The sequence below is a fragment of the Schistocerca serialis genome, chromosome 3 (assembly GCF_023864345.2).
Source record: "Schistocerca serialis cubense isolate TAMUIC-IGC-003099 chromosome 3, iqSchSeri2.2, whole genome shotgun sequence".
Lineage (NCBI taxonomy): Eukaryota > Metazoa > Arthropoda > Insecta > Orthoptera > Acrididae > Schistocerca > Schistocerca serialis.
The window spans coordinates 792134687-792154018 of NC_064640.1; positions in this window are offsets into that span (position 1 = coordinate 792134687).

Sequence of the window (19332 nt, forward strand, 5' to 3'; positions counted from 1 at the left end):
AGCGTACTGCAAAGAATCGAATGAGGAAATGGGCAGGATAAAAGAATAGACGGCACGACAGTGGTTTGAAACCTACTGTATTCGGGACTTTTTTTCGTGAAGCCCAAGGGATGAAAAAAAGAAAATAGACCGCAAATTAAAGGAATTCTAGGCGTGTGTAGCATGGGCCATATGAAGTACTACAGAAACACCGTGAAACACGTATTTTCTGAAACATCCGAAATCCAAATAGTTATCAGGTTTGAGAAACATCATGAGTCGAAAGTAATATATGCATAGGGAGGAATTTGATGCAGACAGTTGGTAGTAATATTTTTGCACACACGCTGTTGTTCTTGTTGTTGTGGTCTTCAGTCCTGAGACTGGTTTGATGCAGCTCTCCATGCTACTCTATCCTGTGCAAGCTTCTTCATCTCCCAGTACCTACTGCAACCTACATCCTTCTGAATCTGCTTAGTGCATTCATCTCTTGGTCTCCCTCTACGATTTGTACTCTCCACGCTGCCCTCCAATACTCTACTGGTGATCCCTTGATGTCTCAGAACATGTCCTACCAACCGATCCCTTCCTCTAGTCAAGTTGTGTCACAAACTTCTCTTCCCCCAATCCCATTCAATACCTCCTCATTCGTTATGTGATCTACCCATCTAATCTTCAGCATTCTTCTGTAGCACCACATTTCGAAAGCTTCTATTCTCTTCTTGTCCAAATTATTTATCGTCCATGTTTCACTTCCATACATGGCTACACTCCATACAAATACTTTCAGAAACGACTTCCTGACACTTAAACCTATACTCGATGTTAACAAATTTCTCTTCTTCAGAAACGCTTTCCTTGCCATTGCCAGTCTACATTTTATATCCTCTCTACTTCGAATATCATCAGTTATTTTGCTCCCCAAATAGCAGAACTCCTTTACTACTTTAAGTGTCTCATTTCCTAATCTAATTCCCTCAGCATCACCCGACTTAATTCGACTACATTCCATTATCCTTGTTTTGCTTTTGTTGATGTTCATCTTAAATCCTCCTTTCAAGACACTATCCATTCCGTTCAACTGCTCTTCCAAGTCCTTTACTGTCACTGACAGAATTACAATGTCATCGGCGAACCTTAAATTTTTTATTTCTTCTCCATGGATTTTAATACCTACTCCGAACAACACCGGGGAGAGGCTACAACCCTGTCTCACTCCCTTCCCAACCACTGCTTCCCTTTCATGCCCCTCGACTCTTATAACTGCCATCTGGTTTCTGTACAAATTGTAAATAGCTATTCGCTCCCTGTATTTTACCCCTGCCACCTTCAGAATTTGAAGGAGAGTATTCCAGTCAACATTGTCAAAAGCTTTCTCTAAGTCTACAAATGCTAGAAACGTAGGTTTGCCTTTCCTTAATCTAGCTTCTAACATAAGTCGTAGGATCAGTATTGCCTCACGTGTTCCAATATTTCTACGGATCCAAACTGATCTTCCCGGAGGTCAGCTTCTACTAGTTTTTCCATTCTTCTGTAAAGAATTCGTGTTAGTATTTTGCAGCCGTGACTTATTAAACTGATAGTTCGGTAATTTTCACACCTGTCAACACCTGCTTTCTTTGGGATTGGAATTATTATATTCTTCTTGAAGTCTGAGGGTATTTCGCCTGTCTCATACATTTTGCTCACCAGATGGTAAAGTTTAGTCAGGGCTGGCTCTCCCAAGGCTGTCAGTAGTTCTAATGGAATGTTGTCTACTCTCGGGGCCTTGTTTCGACTCAGGTCTTTCAGCGTTCTGTCAAACTCTTCACGCAGTATCGTATCTTCCATTTCATCTTCATCTACGTCCTCTTCCATTTCCATAATATTGTCGTGAAGTATATCCCCCCTGTATAGACCCTCTATATACTCCTTCCACCTTTCTGCTTTCCCCTCTTTGCTTAGAACTGGGTTTCCATCTAAGCTCTTGATATTCATGCAAGTGGTTCTGTTTTCTCCAAAGGTCTCTTTAATTTTCCTGTAAGCAGTATCTATCTTACCCCTAGTGAGATAAGCCTGTACATCCTTACATTTGTCCTCTAGCCATCCCTGCTTAGCCATTTTGCACTTCCTGTCGATCTCATTTTTGAGACGTTTGTATTCCTTTTTGCCTGCTTCATTTATTGTATTTTTATATTTTCTCCTTTCATCAATTAAATTCAATATCTCTTCTGTTACTCAAGGATTTCTACTAGCCCTCGTCTTTTTACCTACTTGATCCTCTGCTGCCTTCACCACTTCATCCCTCAAAGCTACCCATTCTTCTTCTACTGTATTTATTTCCCCCATTCTTGTCAATTGTTCCCTTATGCTCTCCCTGAAACTCTGTACAACCTCTGGTTTAGTTAGTTTATCCAGGTCCCATCTCCTTAAATTCCCACCTTTTTGCAGTTTTTTCAGTTTTAATCTGTATGGTATTATGGTATTATAAATGGATCAATAATTTAAATATATGTAGACATATCGGGTAAAATATGTACTGATATACTGGAGCAGGATGTGATTTCTTACTACGGTCGCAGGTTCGAATCCTGCCTCGGGCATGGATGTGTGTGATGTCCTTAGGTTAGTTAGGTTTAAGTAGTTCTAAGTTCTAGGGGACTTATGACCACAGATGCTAAGTCCCATAGTGCTCAGAGCCATTTGAACCATTTTGATTTCTTAGAATATTTAAGTTACTTGATTTGCTCATTTTCTGAATTTATCTGACGACTTATTAGTGGCAAAGTAAATAAAAAAGAGAGTTATTATTTCAGTAGCTGTGGTTGAATGGACTTAGGAGTTATAAGGATGTATGATCTGTAATCCTTAATATCATCGTCTCTGAGATATGACTATTAAAGTACAGAGAATTAAGATGCCCAAAGCATATTCAAGTCACCTAATTTAAAGAGCAACAGTATCTTTCCCGAGATACTTTATCTTGCTGAGGTAATACAATAGAATTAGTACAGTAAAACGCAATAAATCTAAGGAAAGTACTATTAAACCAAGCAAACTGAAAACGTTCACATTCACATTTCAACTAGAAGCAGTTACATTTAGTGTTACATCTTACACTCTGTATGTTTCCTAGTTGCAAGCACACAAGTTGGGGAACGAATAAGATCAGCAAGCGTTTGAGTGAGTATGGCAAAAAGCTTTGGTAATGTTGTCTCAACCTGGTACCATTGCTGTTGTCTAATGTTATATTGTTTTCGAAACCTTCCTAAAAAGAAGTGAGTCTGAGATGAGGATGGTATGCAGGACTGCCAACAATTCTCTGTATGTCTCATTAGCACATACCGTGGCACTGTATACAAAGTTTACGCAACACCTGTTATGGTGAAACGACATAATTCTATCTCGCCTGAGAGGCATTTATTTCCAATCTGTTAGTAACTTACCTCTGAGTAGATAAAAGGAATGTGGCTGGTGAAACATGAAATATGGTCCAATAACCAAATCCTCCAAGAACCTACAATAGCGATTCATGTTATAGTGTGTCAGCGTGTCAGAGGAAGAGGAAGCTCGCCATCGCCAACTTATAAGTGCTTCGCAAATTAACGTGATCATAGTTTATGAAAGTTGCTACGTTAAGAGAGCGACTACTGAAAAAGAATTTGCGAATTAACTACAGAAGTGTTATAAAAACGTGCTACGACTTTGATGTGTTTCTTTTCACACTTAAAAGTCTTTTCTTCAATTCTGTATTGAAATACAAATCATCTCTTTGTAAAGTCTTGCTACAGTTTCCTATGTTGCGCAGTGCTGATTGAGATTACTTGACTGCTTGTTCTAAATACAACTTTTTCTTAAACAGAAAGGACAAGATGTTCCTTCATTCACCTATGTCAAATGAACTGGCTATTAAAAGTGTTCCGTTATACCACTATCTGCAATTTTTTCCCTTCTCTGCCTAAAACATTAAGGCCATAAATGAAGCAAATTTCGAAATCACAAATTCCGAAGTTCTAGCCGATTTAGGACTCTTTTATTTAGCACACTTCACTGCTATTTTTCCAGTTCATTAAAATTATAACACTGTATTACTATTTTGATGGTCCATCAAGTGCTACCAAAAAAACACTTCATACAAGGGGTGTCTGGAAAATATGAATAATCATCTCGAAAAAATTTAGTAATTAATTTTTAGTTTGTTGTCATATCTGTAGTCCTGATACAATTTGATATCGCCGTGCCACACTAATGTAGGGCGCCGGTAGAGGACCCAACCACGAATATCGTGGAGTATCACATGGTAATTCGTTTTTGGGAGCAATGAAAAAGCTATCTATCCACGTAAAAACAAAAATAGTGCAAGAAAGAAATTGACACACAAAAATTATTGTGAGATGGAAGAAGCGATAAGTGAGAGAAAATATCTTAGGCTCAACTAAGAATCGAACTCCGAACCTTTGGATTCGTGGTCTGATGTTTACTCACTGAACCACTGTGCCACACTAAGAGTGGACAAAGAACGAACCGAAAAACAAATGTCCTAAAGACAAAGCTGTTTATTAACACCTCACACCAAAATTCACATATGGTTCAAATATGGAGTATGACCACTTAAATAAAAACCTTTCTGATACACTACGTAATTTAAATAATGGAGAAAATTGTAACGATTAGCCCAGTTTATGCAGAAAGAACTTCGAGAACCGTAAAGGAATCGCAGATGAATGTACAGGTGCTGTATCCGATTAAGGTCATACCCCTCCAGACATTCAGCTGCTTGTGTAATTTGTTTCCCTGAACAGGATTTCATACAGCGTGCCGTGTGGCCGGAAATTATCTTCTTCGAGACCTATTTTTTCAGTGTCCTTTATTTCAGTTTATGTATCTCATCTGACATAAAAAAACACCACCATGTAACAAAAATTTCTCTTTTTCACACTAAAGCACGCTGAGGTCTGTTGTTCTAAAAAAACAGAGATGTCAGAATGGTCGTAGCATTCGAGTGATAAACTGTGAAATGTAAGGCGTCCTTATGATATCAGCATATGCGAGAATTCTTTACAATTAAGTGTGTGCTAAAAACACGATGTGTCATAGCGAGTACATATCAGTTAACTGTAGTTTCTTCTTTCTGCTTTACATGTGATTACTTGGTTCAGGACGAAGCAGATCTGTGGGCCATATTTTAGCAACTGCAGCTGATTAGCTGAGAACAGCAAGGATATTGTTTTACGGTTTGTGACATGCATGTCGTCTCTCAGACTAGCGGCTAAATGTACGGTGGCAGTTATTTTTTATATGCTGTTCTTAGCCTATGGTGGAGAATTCCTCCCCCCTCGGGAAATAGTATGCAAATAAAATACCACTGCGAACATTTTGTTGTTGCGAATGACTCCCATGAGGCTCTTCTCGTGTAATTCCGTTCCTGCAACGGTAATCATTTCAGTGAAATTCGGAGGAGCATCAGTATTCCTGAGAACAAAATTCGCTCTACCTCCGAAGACTCTCTGTTGACACTGGAACGACACCTCGTCTTTGCGAGACTGTACACGGAAATATTTATTACGTTAAATGCACATTGTGGATTCTTTTAAATTAATTTTATAGATTTTCACCCATTTATGCTTGAAACGTATCGATATTTCAGCAAAAATTCCCAATGTTTCAGAAACATTTATGTCCTGATTGACTAACGATGTGATGTTAAAATGACTGTTGTTTCATTTCTCTATGATGTTTCGCGGAGGTACTAACTTAATGCCTTAGCGCGACGAAGTCGCGGCGCATTACTTTTATTCTTTATCAACAAGTCGTTAATAAAACATACGTGACGTAACTACTCGTTCTTTCTACCTTCAGTGACGGATCGTGTAACAGTATTTTTAACCCTTTCACTTTTTCGCTATGTTCATCATTTACTTTCGTGATCTGCAGAGCACAAACATGAACTTTAAGTTATTACTCTCTGTAACATCAGAATATTTTCCTCGCTGCTTAGTGCTCAATGATTTTGATAGAATAATGTAAAGAAAAACCGTGACAATGGTTGTCATACGACAGTGCCTAAGCAGCCATCGTCTTGGGCAGATGTGCTCTTCTCGGCTGCCGTTGCGAGAATCAACTACCAGCCAGCCATATCTGGATTTACAGTTTACTATGGATTACGAATCAGGGTGCAATGAAAAGTTGCAACATAACTGAGGGTCACATTAGTTGTCATTGAAAAATCTGTGTGTCAACATTCATCAACACTTTGGCTTTGGATTTGAAACACATTCTCTATGAGAAGTAATGGTTCATGGATTACAGTCTGACAGTAATCTCAGGTGAAAAGACGATCGCCGGTTCAGAGCCTCACGCATGACGTATACCTTTTTCCACTATAACACAGTGACCGTAACAGAACATTTTCATTAAAAAGAATTATATGAAGATGGATATCCTCCTTTCGACAAGTGGACTTACATATACAAAGAAAAATTATTCGAACCGGTAGTTAAAGGCAGTGTTTTTGGTAGAAAACGAATTCATTTTTCAGGAAGCCCCTTTTTAAGTAATTGTACTTCACCCAGGGGTGTGAAAGTTCTACAAGACAGTCAACGGCGCCTGACATAACGATTTAATTAGACTGAAACTCTGTAAACAGAATTATTCCGCCTATTCTCTTTTCCAATGTTATTTCTGTACCAGTCCGATGACTTTCCTCCTATGTCTAATTGCATATTATTTTCTCAATTGCAATACATATCAATAAAGAACTACTCCGTTCATTTGGGTGCTGTAATGTTAGTCCTCAGCGTCCTTTTAGGTGTCTGTACGCTACCTGCTGCCGTGGTAGACAGTGGGGCGTTCTTATATTGATTATCGTTGCGCCAACTGTAATCAATACTACAGTAGCAGAACGCTGCGTAACTCGCTTATTAGCGTGGGTGCCATTCACGACTATGAGGACATTTTACTGAAAATTTTTGGCAGCTATACAGTCCAGTCAAATTAACGTGACCACCGCCCATATGCGTCGTCAATGTGCAAGAATCACTCACAGACGGCACGTGGCAGCACTTGTATTGGATGGTATATGAAGTGTGTCGGGGGACGCGGAAAACAATGCAGACATTGTCGCAATGCGGAAACGGAAAGATTTATCTGACGCCCGAAAGGGCGTTAGCAATGGTTCAAATGGCTCTGAGCGCTATGAGACTTAACATTTGAGGTCATCAGTCCCCTAGAACTTAGAACTACTTAAACCTAACTAACCTAAGGACATCACACAAATGCATGCCCGAGGCAGGATTCGAACCTGCGACCGTAGCGATCGCGCGGTTCCAGACTGAAGCGCCTAGAACCGCTCGGCCAAGATGTGCATGATCTTTATTGTTGATTCTCTATCAGCCACAGCTGCTCGTAGTACCGCATGACACTGAGCGGCATGTCTATCAGCGAAAAATGCAATTTGCACTGATTTTCGCCGTTACACTCTGCTTTCATCCATCTTGTAGCACTGCCAATCTCACACTGAATGTTTCATGCGCTGGTACCGAGCCATCCTCGCGTGCGGCCACACTGTGAGCCGGCCGGAGTGGCCGAGCGGTTCTAGGCGCTACAGCCTGGAACCGCGCCACCGCTGCGGTCGCAGGTTCGAATCCTGCCTCGGGCATGGATGTGTGTGATGTCCTTAGGTTAGTTAGGTTTGAGTAGTTCTAAGTTCTAGGGGACTGATGATCTCAGAAGTTAAGTCCCGTAGTGCCCAGAGCCATTTGAACCATTTTTTAGGGCCAAGGGTGGAAACATTTCCGAACGTCTAAGTTTGTAAACGAGCCGCCGTGGTTAAAGTATACCGTGCATGGAAACATGGCGCTATCCAAAACCAGCGGCAAGCAAATGTGGTGAAAAACAGGCTATAGATGACGGGGATGAACGATGGCTGCGAAGATGTGTACTGGCGAACAAACGCGCAGCTGTTGAGCAATTGACCTCCCACATGAACTAAGGGTCTACCGACAGTGTCTCCTCAACGCCCGATCAGCGAACGTTGCTGGGTATGTGCCTCTGCAGCAGACACCCGGTTCACGCTCCCATGATGGTAGCTGTTCATCAGCGACGAAGGCTGAAATTTGCACGCTAACACTGCAACTGGACGTACAATGAGTGGCGAAAGGTGGTCTTTTCATATGAATCACTTTTTATCCTCCACTGGAAAGGTGGGATTAGGCGTGTATAGCCTATAAATAACTTAAATATTCTAAGAAATCAAAATGGTTCAAATGGCTCTGAGCGCTATGGGACTTAACATCTGAGGTCATCAGTCCCCTAGAACTTAGAACTACTTAAACCTAACTAACCTAAGGACATCACACACATCCATACCCGAGGCAGGATTCGAATCTGCGACCGTAGCTGTCGCGCAGTTCCGGACTGAAGCGCCTAGAGCCGCTCGGTCACAGGGGCCTGCATGGCGTGAAGCGTCTGAAAGTGAACAGTCTATAACATTCGTCGGAAGGGTCAAGGACGGAGGAGGGAGGGTTATGGTCTGGGGAATGTTTTTGTGGCCCAATGAATCAACTTAAGTGCGTATGTATCGTTGGGGCCCCTGTCCACCGCTACATTGAGCTTGTTTTCCCTCGGCGCGGTGACATCTACCAGCAGCACTACGCAACATGTCACACAGCTCACGGTGTAAATGCCTGTTTATAATAGCACCTGGATGCGTTTTCCGTACTCCCCCGTCCACTGATCTCCCCAGATGTGAATCCAATCGAGACTATGTCGGACCACATCGATCGGGCCGATCGCGCCGTGGATCCTCAGCGGAGAATCCTAGAGCAGCTGGCCACGGCGCTGGAGTCGGCACGGCTCCACATCGCTGTCGGTACCCTCCACAACCTCACTGATTCTCTATCTACTCGTCTCGCAGCGGTGCGCGCTATCAGAGGTGATTATTAAGACTTTTGACAAGTGGTCACATTAATGGCAGTGGACACAGTAAGAATGGAATCCCGGCGTTGAGTAATGTAATTAATGAAATACAGCTAATCTCACAGCGAACCAGTACTATAACGTTTTCAGAGTCAACGATGAATTTCGTTAAGCATTGTACGGAACGATCAATGAAATAAGTATCGCTAAAGGCTAGGAACATTTGTCCAGTGTTCGACATCAGGGTGAAATAAAAAAAAATAAAATAAACTAACAAGCTTGTCAATTGAAGACAAAGTCTGAAAAAGAGTCCGTGATCATGCACTACTGACCATTAAAAATGCTACACCACGAAGAAGACGTGCTACAGACGCGAAATTTATCCGACAGGAAGAAGAAGCTGTTTAATGCAAATGTTTAGCTGTTCAGAGCATTCACACAAGGTTGGCGCTGGTGGCGACGCCTACAACGTGCTGACATGAGGAAAGTTTCAAACCGATTTCTCATAGACAAGCAGCAGTTGCCTGGTTGCCTGGTGAAACGTCGTTGTGATGCCTCTTGTAAGGAGGAGAGATGCGTACCATCGCGTTTCCGACTTTGATAAAGGTCGGATTGTAGCCTATCGCAATTGCGGTTTATCGTATCGCGACATTACTGCTCAAGTTGGTCGAGATCCAATGACTGTTAGCAGAATATAGAATCGTTGGGTTCAGGAGGGTAATAGGGAACGCCGTGCTGGATCCCAACGGCCTCGTATCACTAGCAGTCGAGATGACAGGCATCTTATCCGCATGGCTGTAACAGATCGTGCAGCCACGTCTGGATCCCTGGTTCAAAAAATGGGGACGTTTGCAAAACAACAACCATCTGCACGAACAGTTCGACGATGTTTGCAGCAGCATGGACTATCAGGTCGGAGAGCATGGCTGCAGTTAACCTTGACGCTACATCACAGACAGGAGCTCCTGGGATGGTATACTCAAGGACGACCCTGGGTGCATGAATGGCAAATACCATTTTTTCGGATGAATCCAGGTTCTGTTTACAGCATCATGATGGTCGCATCCGTGTTTGGCGACATCGCGGTGAACGCACGTTGGAAGCATGTATTCGTCATGCCATACTGGCATATCACCCGGCATGATGGTATGGGGTGCCGTTGGTTACACGTCTCGGTCACCTCTTGTTCGCATTGATGGCACTTTGAACGTGTCTCTACCCTTCATTCGATCCCTGCGAAACCCTACATTTCAGCAGGATAATGCACGACCGCATGTTGCAGGTCCTGTACGGGTCTTTCTGGATACAGAAAATGTTCGACTGCTGCCCTCGCCAGCACATTCTCCAGATCTCTCACCAATTGAAAACGTCTGGTCAATGGTGGCCGAGCAACAAGCTCGTCACAATACGCCAGTCACTACTCTTGATTAACTGTGGTATCGTGTGGAAGCTGCATGGGCAGCTGTTCCTGTACACGCCATCCAAGCTCTGTTTGACTCAATGCCCAGGCGTATTAAGGCCGTTATTACGATCAGAGTTGGTTGTTCTGGGTACTGATTTCTCAGGATCTATGCACCCAAATTGCGTGAAAATGTAATCACATGTCAGTTCTAGTATAATATATTTGTCCAATGAATACCCGTTTATCATCTGCATATCTTCTTGGTGTAGCAATTTTAATGGCAGTAGTGTATTTTTGGCACTTTATTTTACAGGTCCATCTTGATCACACAAATTTTTGCACTTCACTATTACCCTGTTTCGGCTACTGCCGTCTTCATATCATAAAAGGTTCTGATGTAGTATCAACGTCAAACTAAACATATAGGTACATAGCAACATAGCATTTACAGTGTATCATTATGTTTAGTTTGACGTTGATACTACAACAGAATATTTTATGATCTGTAGATCCGAAGCCGGTAATAGTGAAGTGTAAGAATTTGTGTGATCAAGACAGACCTGTAAAACAAAGTATGTTGTAACACTGTTTGACAGTTCTGCTTTCGTTAAGGAGCTTAATGTTACGCTCAGCCACTACATGAGAAATCTGTTTTACTTCGAGGTAAACAATACCGTCGATTATAGCAGAGATCACATATACCGGGTGATCAAAAAGTCAGTATAAATTTGAAAACTTAATAAACCACAGAATAATGTAGATAGAGAGGTACAAATTGACACACATGCTTGGAATAATATGGGGTTTTATTAGAACCAAAATGAAAAACAAAGTATTGCTAGACGCGTGAAAGATCTCTTGCGCGCATCGTTTGGTGATGATCGTGTGCTCAGCCGCCACTTTCGTCATGCTTGGCCTCCCAGGTCCTCAGACCTCGGTCAGTGCGATTATTGGCTTTGGGGTTACCTCAAGTCGCAAGTGTATCGTGATCGACAGACATCTCTAGAGATGCTGAAAGACAACATCCGACGCCAATGCCTCACCGTAACTCCGGACATTCTTTACAGTGCTGTTCACAACATTATTCCTCGACTACAGCTATTCTTGAGGAGTGATGGTGGACATATTGAGCACTTCCTGTTAACAACATCATCTTTTCTTTGTCTTACTTTGTTATGCTAATTATTGCTATTCTGATCAGATGAAGCGCCATCTGTCGGACATTTTTTGAACTTTTGTATTTTTTTTTTGTTCTAATAAAACCTCATGTCATTCGAAGCATGTATGTCAATTTGTGCCTCTCTATCTACATTATTCCGTGATTTATTCAGTTTTCAAATTTATACTGACTTTATGATCACCCGGTACATGTGAATTCTGTAAGAAATCTTTCAGCATGTAGAGGATGGTAGGCAGTCTATAATCATCATTTTACTTCCTTACTCTTTCAATAACGGTTGGTACGCCGGAAGAAAACGTGTTTGGTGCTCCTACTTGTGCTCCCGGTGTTTTCCTTTTCTCTTTCTTTTTGATGTACTCATGGCCTTAGGGCGTGAAATATGTTGGAGGAAAGGATGCAGCTCTACACTGTTATGGTACCACGGGCTCTCATGAACAAATCTTATCATCGTAGCTTAACACTCTCTCTACGCTTCATACGGTACTTCGATCAGAACGATATACTGAGTTCCGTTTGAAAGCAGTCGCGTTAGTTTTCGGATAAGTATGCATTTTGTTTACCTGTAGGCTACATGGAACTGTACAGAAGTCGCTATATTCCAAGCAGAAATGAGCCAAACGTGCTGCCTGACATTTGAGCGAGCTTACTCTTTAGCGGTGCCAGTGCTGTAAGCATTGATCGGTGTAATTGATGGGTAACTTCCAACAAAGTCGCAGATGTAATCTAACTGACAGCTGTCCTCCAGCAACTGGAAACAATATGCGCTTCGTCGACATTTAACTCTGGGGGCCCACTCAGTCAATAGCCGTAAAGCGACGCCAACCGCCCTCGCTTCCGTCGGCCGTTCCCGAGTCGAAGCCCGGCAGCGGTCGTAAAAGGCTGCTGCAGCCGTACGAGTGCCTAATATCTCGCCGGCGGGACACATAATTGCGGCAGGTCGACTGCAAACAAGTACTGTCCAACTTACCACTCCTCCCGCACCGACACTTTCAGGGTTGGAAGACTATGCGTGATACAGAAATTTGTAGGCATACAAAAATCTAGGAAAAAGAAAGAAATAACGACATTTAAGAACATTGTGTATCAGTGGAAATGGAATGTAGCTACAATGTACAGGTCATGTCACGACAAAACGTAAACAAAAAAGAAAGTATTTTCTCGGTATATTTTACTAATTACTATCCGTAGACTATATTTACCCCTCCAGAGCTTAGCTCGCTCAGTTGCGTATTACAGGGATTTGCGAGTGGGGATCGTAAGAACTATTATGATTCCTTTCAGTTAGCACTGAAATCAATTACACCATACGTCACGGCTGGCCAAATATCTCTCTATATGTCCTCACGGATTACACTGGACAACAAAATTTAACTTTCTTCGTGCTTCGGGAAACAAAAGTGAATTTCCTTATGAAATCGAGGGTGATTAATACGAATGTGACAATCAAAATGCTGAATTAGTTCCATTTAAAGGTGATTGTACAGGGTCAGAATTACCTAGCGTTAATGGGAATGGAAGTGATAAAAATGTAACTCTCTTGATATTACAAGAAACTCCTTTTTGCCTTTCGCTTGTGTTGTGTGTCTGAAACATCTCTGGCGTTTTTCCAACAGTAATCATCAAGCATAGACTTGCTCCAGTGTCCCAGACATCGTTTTTCCATTGTAGATACTGTATCACTTAGTGTAAATGTTCCCCTTGTTCATCGCTGACTTCTCCGCAGTTTTCTGGAAGTATATGTGAGAATGTAACCTACGTACTTTTAGAAACGCATAGGACCCCATTGCTTTTTACGATGATATAACGTGCTTCACTAGGTCCTTATAATTCTGACAATGAGAGCAAAATTTCCCAAAGAAATTTGTGACCAGGTTTCGGAAAGAATCCCATGAAATCTTCTACGTATCTTGTAACAGCGTATCAATTTCAGGATCATTGAGGAGTTCTTGAGTTTTGGGCCGATAAACATTCCCTCCCTGATTTTACCTTGAGTAATTCGTGGAAATTTAAGTAGAATGTATTTGTATGCGTTTCTGTCTTAATTCATACTCTTAATGAAGTTCTTGATTAAACCTAGTTTAATAGTAATGGACGAAGTAAAGCCCTGTTGGAACCTATCAAAGAAACGTGTTGAAAGTTCTTTCTTTTTTCTGATTCCTAAGATTTACGTACTGGCCAGTCCTGGGAAACTAGTCTCGGCTGTCCCAATCGCACAGAAAACAGCAATATTTTGTGTAGCCGAGCTGCAGTCCAAGAAGTATTGTTAGATCTTTGAAGTCGCCACAAGTTTTCCAATTGTATTCACTATAACTTATAGCATATGGCTTCTCCCAGTGCACTGCATAACCAACTGGAATTGATGGAAACACATTGCCAGTGTTCACTAACACAGCTTGCAGACTTCATTTTGATGCGTCTATTGAACAGTCGCCAGTCGCTGAGCTTATATTCTATGTTAAATTTTTTCATAATACCTGTAACGTTTTCAAAATACATTATACCACTTTCCACTGAAAAATAATCTTCCGAAGTTTTTTGACGAGTCCGAAAAACAGATGCATAAACGTCTTCAGCAAAAACTTCCCACTACATGGGTCTAGATACCAGAAATTCTCCATCGATTCCTGACAACCCCAGGCCCTCACAAGATCATTTAATTGATGTTGAGTGATCAGATGGCAATTAGTTGATGAGACGTTGGCTATGAACTCATGCTCAGTTGATGGCAACGAATCTACAATAGCATTTGGCACACCTGCATCGTGTTTGTCCGGGTCTTGCTCTTCGTCGGATCAACCACTGCAGTAAGATGCGGGAATTTGTGGAACAGGGAGTTCTTCAGGACGAATGGCTGAAGGGATATTGGGGTAAGTGGTAATTCACTTTTCCCTTGATATTCCCATAATTGGAGGAATAATGCAGAAACAGCAGTTTGTAGAATGATCGATCGGCTCTCTCCACATCATGGGAACAGCAAACAGCATGCTTGGCCTTTCCCCATGTGGCCAGTCTCCCAAGTTTGTAGAACACGTATTACAACAAATGTGCGGTGCCCACTTCCTGTCCATATCTCCCACTTTACAACTAAAATACATGTAGTAGGCGTTCTATGTGATTGGTGTGAAACTTGTTTTTCGATTGGCAAATGTAACTTCAATGCAAACATAACAAATTTTGTCCGCATTGTTCACACATTTACGTGACACGTTTCTGTTCAGTGTACATAAAGAAACACCAAACACTCACCCAACATGTCACCACGATCACGTTTACGGGTGCATCTTCTCACTACGACCACTGTAAAAATACAGTTACTGGTAGGCCTTTTTGATGGGCAAGAAACCATATTTTTGATGTTCAAGTATCACGTCGTCGCTATCATTAGTTTTCTGTACGCTGTCGACAGATTTAGGCTATATATGTCAAACCAGTCACATCTGCTAACGATATGAATATAACACAACACAGTAACCTAATATCCGACCACGGTTATCAAAGGAAATGCAAATTGTAGCTACGCAAGAACTCTACACAACACGATTTCCCTAACAAAGTTCTTAATACAAACTGAAGTATGATATCCAGTGCGGCTCATTAATTTCAAGTAAAACTACCAAACGGTTGTGAAAAATCCGCTTATTTTTATGCTCCCAACGTAAAAAAATTTTTCCCCCTTAGTAGTAGTTTCGAAACAGGCTAAAGCACCATATAAGCAATGTAAAATTAGGATGTTTTTCGGCTGAAGAATATCCCAAATCCACAAGATTTTGTGGCAAAAGTACAAAACTGGGAAGACTGACGGCGTTGTTAAATTCTCTTTGTCAACGCTACAGTCCTAGTGGTAGTAATATCGATGTAGATTACTACCAAACAATGGATGTTCATTAAATAAGCAGACAACTGCCGTTGTCATGAACTTGCGCTTGCGCATATCCGACGATAATACACTCCTGGAAATTGAAATAAGAACACCGTGAATTCATTGTCCCAGGAAGGGGAAACTTTATTGACACATTCCTGGGGTCAGATACATCACATGATCACACTGACAGAACCACAGGCACATAGACACAGGCAACAGAGCATGCACAATGTCGGCACTTGTACAGTGTATATCCACCTTTCGCAGCAATGCAGGCTGCTATTCTCCCATGGAGACGATCGTAGAGATGCTGGATGTAGTCCTGTGGAATGGCTTGCCATGCCATTTCCACCTGGCGCCTCAGGTGGACCAGCGTTCGTGCTGGACGTGCAGACCGCGTGAGACGACGCTTCATCCAGTCCCAAACATGCTCAATGGGGGACAGATCCGGAGATCTTGCTGGCCAGGGTAGTTGACTTACACCTTCTAGAGCACGTTGGGTGGCACGGGATACATGCGGACGTGCATTGTCCTGTTGGAACAGCAAGTTCCCTTGCCGGTCTAGGAATGGTAGAACGATGGGTTCGATGACGGTTTGGATGTACCGTGCACTATTCAGTGTCCCCTCGACGATCACCAGTGGTGTACGGCCAGTGTAGGAGATAGCTCCCAACACCATGATGCCGGGTGTTGGCCCTGTGTGCCTCGGTCGTATGCAGTCCTGATTGTGGCGCTCACCTGCACGGCGCCAAACACGCATACGACCATCATTGGCACCAAGGCAGAAGCGACTCTCATCGCTGAAGACGACACGTCTCCATTCGTTCCTCCATTCACGCCTGTCGCGACACCACTGGAGGCGGGCTGCACGATGTTGGGGCGTGAGCGGAAGACGGCCTAACGGTGTGCGGGACCGTAGCCCAGCTTCATGGAGACGGTTGCGAATGGTCCTCGCCGATACCCCAGGAGCAACAGTGTTCCTAATTTGCTGGGAAGTGGCGGTGCGGTCCCCTACGGCACTGCGTAGGATCCTACGGTCTTGGCGTGCATCCGTGCGTCGCTGCGGTCCGGTCCCAGGTCGACGGGCACGTGCACCTTCCGCTGACCACTGGCGACAACATCGATGTACTGTGGAGACCTCACGCCCCACGTGTTGAGCAATTCGGCGGTACGTCCACCCGGCCTCCCGCATGCCCACTATACGCCCTCGCTCAAAGTCCGTCAACTGCACATACGGTTCACGTCCACGCTGTCGCGGCATGCTACCAGTGTTAAAGACTGCGATGGAGCTCCGTATGCCACGGCAAACTGGCTGACACTGACGGCGGCGGTGCACAAATGCTGCGCAGCTAGCGCCATTCGACGGCCAACACCGCGGTTCCTGGTGTGTCCGCTGTGCCGTGCGTGTGATCATTGCTTGTACAGCCCTCTCGCAGTGTCCGGAGCAAGTATGGTGGGTCTGACACACCGGTGTCAATGTGTTCTTTTTTCCATTTCCAGGAGTGTATATTTCTTCGAAACCCGAAACAGTCTTCAGCAACTAATGTCATATTCGTCAACAGCGCTCTCCATCCATTAAGAAATGGTTACTTTTATCTCCGAAGCGTTTTCACTGTTGACCAGGGTAATAGCGTCCATTGATCACATTATCAGAAACGTAATTTTAAGAGCACAAGGATAATGACAGATAAGAGTTCTCACAAAAAATCAGAACGCGACTGAATGGGAAGCCTTGGTCACAACATCATGGTACGTCTGACTTATAATGTATTAAAGGTACCTTTTAATGTTACCATCAAACCCAGAAAATTAGGACGACTTGCACATAAAAGTCCAGGTACCCATTCTACAAGGTGAATTCAACGTAACAACTGGAAGTTTTCACTAGATACCCGATTCTACCACAACAGTTCTACACTCGGTTTCGCGGAAATACCCCTGTCAAACAATACTAGTGGGAGACGACTTTAACTTAGCGAGTATAAAATGGATGTATACAGAATCCTTGCAAATTATACGCACAAACGGTCTTGCAAAGTAGTTCGCAACACGTTTCCAATAAACCGTCTTGGGCAACTTGTTCGGCAACCCACACCCAATGGAACTATTTTTGACCTTTCAGCTACAAACAGGCCTGACCTTATCGACACTGTAGTATAGAGATGGGGATTAGTGATCATGAAGACACCATAGCGACGAAGGTTACTGATGTTCATAAATCCGTCAAGAAGGCTAGTGGATGGAATGAGCTGAGAAACACGTGTTAGAATCCTACTTAGATAGTGGATGGACAACATTTAATTCAGACATGATTGAAGTAGAGCAATTTTGGGCAATATTTAAACTAATGGTAAATCACTCTCTCGCTATGTATGTGCCGAGTAACTGGATTAAGCATAGAAAAGACCCACTGTGGTTAAGTAACAAAATTCGAAAAATGCGGAGGAAACAGAAACTGATGCACTATCGGTTAAAAAAAGGAAGTGAAAATGTCTACAGGGAAACATTATTACGAATTTGTGAGTCTCTAAAAAGATCGATGTGCTAAGCATACAGCAACTTCCACTGTCATAGCGAAACGTCTTGCCGCAAAACCGAGAATATGCTGATCCAAAGTTGAATCACTAAGCGCATCGAAGGTTTTTATCCAGTAACTCGTCGTCGAGTCCGGTGAGGCGGCAGGAGACGGAAAGAGGAAAACTGAAGTCCTAAATTTCGTGATAATGAAAGCATTCACGCAGGAGAATCGTATAAACATAACGTCGGTTGGCCGTCACACAGACTCCCACATGGAGTACAGAAATAGGTATCTCTGACATTGAGAAGCAGCTCAAAGTGCTGAAAACAAGTTAGTCGCTCCGGATGGAATCCAAGTTCAATTTTACAGGGAATACTGTACGGCACTGGCCCCTTGATTAGCTTGCATTTATCGCGGATTTCTCGCCCAGCGGAAAGTTCGAAGCGACTGAAAAAAATCGCAGGTTACTTTTGTATATAAGAGGGGTAAAAAAAGGACGTGTCAAATTACAGACCAATATCCTTAACATCGGTTTGCTGCAGAATTTTTGAACATATTCTAAGGTCGAATATACCAAATTTTCTTGAGACTGAAGAGCCGAATTTCCGGTAGGCGTTTGACATATTGTCCCTCTGCAGTCTGTTAACGAATGTCTGAGCATAAAGAACAGGTTCCCAGACGTGTGAGCGGTTCTAAGACTTATTAAGCAATAGAACCCAGTACGTCGTCCTCGATGGCGTGAGTTTAACAGACACGAGGGTACCGCCAGAGGCGCCCCAAGGAAGTGTGATACCTTCAATCTTGTTCTCTATATACATAAATGATCTGACGGATAGGGTGAGCAGAAACATGGGACAGTTCGCAGATGATGCTGCAGTATACAGGAATGAGTGACTACAAGGATACATGAAGACTCGTCCAGGGTTTCCATTTGGTGTGATGAACGACCGTATGCTCTAAATGTAGAAGGATGTAAGTTAACGGAGATCAGTAGGAATAACAATCATGTAATTTTCGAATACAATATTAGTAGCATGCTGTTCGACACGGTCACGAAATTAAATATCTAGGTGTATTGTTTGAAAGGATATGAAATGGAACGAGCACATAAGGTTGGTAGTCTGGAAGGCAAATGGTCGTGCTCGATTTATTGGGAGAATGTTACGTAGCTAATGTACAAATGATACCGAGTATACAACACTAGTGCGTACATTCTTGAGTAGTGATCGAGTGTTTTGGATCCGCACCAGTTAGAATTAGAGGAAGACATCGAGTCAATTCACGGGCGTGCAACTACGTTTGTTGCCGGTGAGGTGGGTCAACAAGCGAATATTACAGAGACGCTCCGTAAACTGAATTGGAAATCCCTGGAGGAAATGTGACCTTATCTTCGCATAACGACGTTATGGTACCGGTATTTGCAGCTGAATACAGTCAGATTCGGCTTCTGCCAACGTACATTTCGCGTACGGCCCGTGAAAACAAGATAAGAGACA